Source organism: Tursiops truncatus, chromosome 14 (genome assembly GCF_011762595.2).
Source record: "Tursiops truncatus isolate mTurTru1 chromosome 14, mTurTru1.mat.Y, whole genome shotgun sequence".
Taxonomy (NCBI): domain Eukaryota; kingdom Metazoa; phylum Chordata; class Mammalia; order Artiodactyla; family Delphinidae; genus Tursiops; species Tursiops truncatus.
Window position 1 is genome coordinate 38,073,965 of NC_047047.1, and position 6,396 is coordinate 38,080,360.

Genomic DNA, 6,396 nt, shown 5'->3' on the forward strand with positions numbered 1-6,396 from the left:
GAAGCAGTTCTGAAGGTTTCATGGTTTCGTTGATAGCCAGTCGCCACATATTATACAAAGTGGGCTTGGAGAATGTGAATCACCTGTTGCAATGAACCCGTAATTTAAGTACGACTCTTGGTATTTTCTTTTAAATGCAGATTTCTTTTTGTTGGCAGTCTTAGAGTCTTCTGCTGTCTCATCACTGGTTCTTTCTCCTTTTTCAAAGAAGCTCTCCAGCGACGTTTGTTTTTTACTCATTTTGGCTAGGGTTAGCTTGTGGGCTTACCAAAACTGACTGAGACAAGTGCACAGCGTGGGAAAGAGGTGTGAATGGAAGTGGTAAATAAAATAATGGGCAGGGTTCTTCCCTGGTGGCGCAGTGGTTAAGAACCTGCCTGCCAATGCAGGGGACACAGGTTCGATCTCTGGGAAGATTCCACATGCCGTGGAGCAACTAAGCCCATGTGCCACAACTACTGAGCCTGCGTGCTGCAACTACTGAGGCCCACCTGCCTAGAGCCCGTACTCCACAACGAGAAGTCACTGCAATGAGAAGCCCGTGGACATTGTAAAGCAATTATACTCTAATAAAGATGTTTTTTAAAAAAAAGAAGCCCGTGCACTGCAAAGAAGAGTAGCCCCTGCTCGCCACAACTAGAGAAAGCCCGTGTGTGCAGCAACAAAGACCCAACGCAGCCAAAAAAAACAAAAAGAGGCAAAAAAACCCCACAAAAGGCAGGCCATGTGCGGACTAAAATTAGTGTCAGATTCTGATTTAAAGCCTGCCACCAGATGCAGCTTAATTGTCACTTGCCACTCACTGATAGGGTTTTGATATGAGTCTGCAAGCAATTGATTGATTATGGTCTCTATGTAGTCAAAACTCTCTGCTAATGATAATCTGCATTTGCAGCTGCTCCCCAGCGCTAGCATCACTGACTGCCTCAGCTCCACCTCAGATCATCAGGCATTATTCTAATAAGGAGCGTGCAGCCTAGATCCCTCATATGCACAGTTCGCAGTAGGGTTTGCGCTCCAATGAGAATCTAATGCCACGGCTGATCTGACAGGAGGTGGAGCTCGGGTGGTAACGTGAGCGATGGGGAGCGGCTGTAAATACAGATGAAGCTTCGCTTGCTTGCTTGCTGCTGCTCACCTCCGGCTGTGCAGCCTAGTTCCTAACCCTTGGTAGAAGCAACAAAACATTGATGAATTATACATATCTAGGGAAATATTGCATACCGTAGCTAGTAGTTATGAATTTAAGCCATTAACTCACCTTGCACTGATTTTGTCATTTACCATTAACATTAGTGTTAATTTCATAACACTCGTATATGCTCTTTTTATAGTGAAACGTTTTGACATTGAGAGTATTAGGAACAGGTAACTACTATGATTTATCCACTCATTCTTTCAATATAAATGAATGCCTAAATTTGCCAGGTACTTCCAAGTATGGGGATGCAGGAGGACACAAAGCAATATATGCTGCAAAGAAAAAAGGCAGAAGGATAAGGGAATGCAGAGGGAGAAGGAAAGGGTTGCAGTTTAAAATAGAGTGACATGGATGGGCTCACTGAGAAGATGACTTTTGGGCAATGACCAGAAAGATGCAGAAGAGGGCCGTGAGGATATCTGGGAGAAAAGGGCTCCAGACACAAGAAAAGCTATGTGCAAAGCTCCTATGGAAGCATGCCTAGAATATTCAATAACTACAAGGGGGGCAATGTGACTCCTGGGAGGAAAGTAGAAGGCAAAGAGTAGAAAGGGTCAGATAGCTTAACACCGTGTAGACCACTATAAGGACTTTGAGTTTTTACTGAGTCAAATGTGAAGCCACTGGAGAGTTTTTAGCAGAGGAGTGTTGTATTATGACTTAGATTTTTTAAAAAAAGGATCACTCTGTTCCTGTCTTGACAACAGACTATAGGTCTGGTGAGGTAAAGGCAGAAGTAGAGCCACAAGTCGTAAGGCTATTACAATAATCTAGGCAAGCAATGATGTGGCTTAGACCAGAGAGGGGGCAGTGGAGATGCTAAGTGGCTAAATGCTGAATATATTCTAAAGTTACTACGAACAGGATTCCCTGATACATGTGGGGTATGAATGAAAAAGAGAAAGGATTCCAAAATTTTTGGCCTAAACAAAAGATGCAGTTGCCATTTAGTGACACATGGAAGAGAATGAAGGAGAAACAGGTTTTGAAGGAAACATCAGGATTTTTAAGCATACTAAACCTAAGATGCCTAGTAGATACCAAGTGGAGATAGTGAAATGGCAGGTGGATATGATTTTGGAATTCAAATAAAAGATGAGGCCTGAAGACAAAAATTTTGTAATCAAAACATATGGTATTGTAAGTCACCAGACTGGGTGAGATCATCAGGGAAGTGAGTATACAGTAGTGGTCCAAGGTCTAAACTCTGAGGTCCTCCAACATTTAGAGGTAGGGAGTATGAGGAGAAACCAGCAATGAAGACTGAAAAGAAGGGTTCAGTGATATTGCAGGGAAACCAGGAGAGTATGGTGTCCTGGAAGCCAAGGGAAAAAAGATTTTCAAGCAGGAGGAAGTAATCAACCGTGCCACCTTAAGTCAAGTAGAACGAAGACTGAGAATTGGTCACTGGAAAGCAGTGTAATGGTCACTAGTGACCTCAACAAGAGTTGTTTTGATGGGGGTGGTGGTGGTGGGAAAAACCTGTTGAATTGAGTTCAACACAGAATAGGGGGAGGTATGGAGGAACGAATGGGCAGCACTATGGATAACTCTCTCGAAGGTATATAACACATGGTTGCAGAAAACCACTTTGTTTTCTAGTTAAATTACAAGAGATTATTCACCTTGTTCTCCTTTCCCCTCAAAATCTCCCCCAAAATGACAAAAAAAAAAAAAAAAAACAAAAAAGAATGAGAGGTATTAAACAACCAGGACAAAGCATAAAGAGAAGACAACAATGGTTTTTTTTGTTGTTTTTTGGCCACACTGTGCAGCATGTGGGATCTTAGCTCCCCAACCAGGGATCAAACCTGCACCCCCTACATTGGAAGCATGGAGTCTTAACCACTGGACCACCAGGGAAGTCCCAAGAGAAGACAACGAGTGAGACTTTCAGAAGCAGTAAGAAAGCAAATAACTGACTTAGCAGAGGGAATGAAATTATACCAAAGACTGGGATTCTGACAACTAAGACTGTTTACACTGCAGAACTCCTGAAAGTCTCAGCACTTTGAAAGCATTAGGCACCACTCCTTTTAGCCAGGTACAGTACATAGAAACCAGACAAATAAAAAAGCAAGGCAATGTCAACACCAGGAAAACCAGAGAGTTACATAAGAAATAGAGAAGAAAGAAACAATACTTACATGGTCACAATAATGCAAACATTTTCACTGACTTGACTAAAAGTTAAAATAATATTAGGAAGATGGGTAAGAAGAAGTGTGGGATGGTAGTGTAAGGCAGCCAAATCCTCCATGGCAGGGGGTGGGAAGGAGAGGGTAATAGATAACCTCTAAAGTTGGTAAGTCAAAATAGTGAGATGAGGGCTTCCCTGATGGCGCAGTGGTTGAGAGTCCGCCTGCCGATGCTAGGGGACACAGGTTCGTGCCCCGGTCCGGGAAGATCCCACATGCCGCAGAGCGGCTGGGCCCGTGAGCCATGGCCGCTGAGCCTGTGCGTCTGGAGCCTGTGCTCTGCAACGGGAGAGGCCACAACAGTAAGAGGCCCGCGTACAGCAAAAAAAAAAAAAAAGTGAGAGGACCACATTATTTTGAAATAAGAAGATAAAAACAGATTAGCCAGGAGTTAAATGTGGTTGATTCTGGGATCAGGACTCTGGAGTGAGGCAGGTGACTACTTCATTTCCTTATGTGTTTTTAATCACAATTTGATTTTTTAAAACCATGTGATTATTAGTTTGATGGTTAAACATGTAACTGAATGGATAAAACATATATAGGAAGTAAGGATAAATAGTAACCTCAGACAAGTTATTTGTTCTACTAGGCAAATATTCAAAATAAAAAATTAACTGGAATAAAAAACTCCAAGTGATACCAACAAGTGAAATAGGGGCAGAGAGACAATAGGAAAAGTGTCTGCAGAAAGCAGGGAGGATGATAGTGTGCCAACATTCTTGTGTTATCGTAAGACTCCAACATTGATAACGTTAAACGCTGGTAGAGAAAAATAATCATAATTATCGGTTAGAAGTAACCACAACGAGAATAAAAATAGAATGTACAGCTTCCAAACCTGCAGAGACATCTGATCTATAAAAAAAAGAAACAGAAAGCATGCTAAGTACAAAACTTATAGTAAGGTAGCAAAAATATACAAAGTAACAACTGACAAAACCATGAGAATATATCAACTGGAGATTTTTAAATATATTTCTCTTAGAAACAGCAAAGAGACCACCCCAAAAGCAAATAAGAAGACAAATCTAAAATATACATTCACTTTAACATACTGTTCAATCTAACATAATTCCCTACTCCATTTTTTCACATGGAAGTATTTCTCTAGAATAACACTGGTGCCTTTTTCTCCCTCCTTCTCTCCCTATTTTACTAACAGCTTCTTAGGGAAGGAGTGATTTAGCTGATTGGTGAGTTTGGAAGGAGAAACTATACACAAGCAGTTTTCCATTCTCTCTCTACTCTCATTGGAGCTGCCTGCCTACCTACAGTTAAAGTGCTTTCTGTTCTGTTTTCCTGACCATTCTGTAAGTTTGGTGGGTCACTCTACCTGAGACTGGATAGAAAGTTTAATTTAGGGAAATATTAGCAAATCGTATGTCATGCGTTCCAAACTATCTTTAACACAAAGTTCACCGACAACAAGCCCTCCCTATCTGCTCAAAGTCTTCAATCAGCTGTTCAGACTCTTATTCTTAAATATAAGCAGGCAGCCAAAGTTCAGCAGAAACCCGAGGAAAATCTTTATTGTGATAGAGATAAAACATAAACACACACACACACACAGTAACATAGGGGAAAGAAAAGACTACGTAGGAAAATGGAAACTTCAAAACAAAGTAATTTAGGGACTTCCCTAGTGATCCAGTGGGTAAGACTCCAAGCTACCAATGCAGGGGGCCCGGGTTCGATCCCTGGTCCGGGAACTAGATCCCGCATGCATGCCGCAACTAAAAGATCCTGCATGCTGCAACTAAGACCTGGCACAGCCGAAATAAACAAATAAATAAAAAACAAAGTAATTTACAATCATTAATGTCCTCGGATGGATCCTACAAGCTTCTAGAGAGGAAAACAAAACCAAAATAGGGCACATATAAAGGATCAAGAATCAAAACAGCTTCAGCCTTCACAGTGGCCATAATGGAAGCTAGAGACAACAGAGAAATCCCTTCAGATTTTTAAAGAAAAACAACTGCAAACTTGGAATTCTATATCCATACTATTATTCAAATTGAGATTAGAATTAAAGACATTTTCAGACACTCAAGGACCCACACTTTACCTCCCATGAGGCCTTTCTCAGGAAGCTACTAGATGTGCTTTACCTCTCCAAGAGAGTAAACCAAGAAAGAGGCAAATGTAGGGTACAGAAATAAGAAAGATCATAGGACTCCTCAGGAAAATACAGAACCCAGGGTAATTGTGCACCAGGCAAAGAGAGAAGCCAGTTCAGATTTGTGCAGCATGACTCAAGAGACTTCAACTGATGTTTTCTTATGGTATACCTTATTTTTAAGAAATCTGACAGTGCCTGGGTGAGTCTGGCCTAGGTTATTTGCTGTACTTGGCTTGTGAGACCATGTGCTGATGGTTTAGCTCTTTCCTTCTGCTCCCTGGATCTTTTGAGAACACACAAGTGTTCTGCTTTGACCTACTCCTGAGTGCTGAAGGATAGCCATAGGGAACTTAAAAGCGGAAAAGTCTAAGCAGCCCACTCCTCCTGTGTCACAGGCAGTATCCAGCTCTAGGAGCTGGCACATATTTTAAAATACATAAACTGTGGATAACTCTAGGTTTCCCAATATTTGCTCAGGGCCTTGCCCAATTACTATCTCCAGAAAAGGCTCTTGTAAAATTTCAGAGACAACGAAGCCTATGACCCACTGCCTCTTTTCAGCTTATCTTCTGGGACACCTCATCAAACAGTGGCAATTCTGCCTTCTGAATATAGTTACATTTCTGCATGATACCCTTTTATATTAATCATCTTCCATGCTCATTTATATGTATTTTTGATAAAACAAATTATTTCATTGAAAAAAATAACATCAAGTAGGCATGCAAGAATGGTTCAATACCAGAAGATCAATGTTATACTCTATATTACTATTACTAAAGGTCAAAAATCAAAAGACCATCTAAACAAAGGCACATTTAAATTATCAATAAAAGGGAACTTCTTTCAATAAAGACTAACTAGCATAAAAC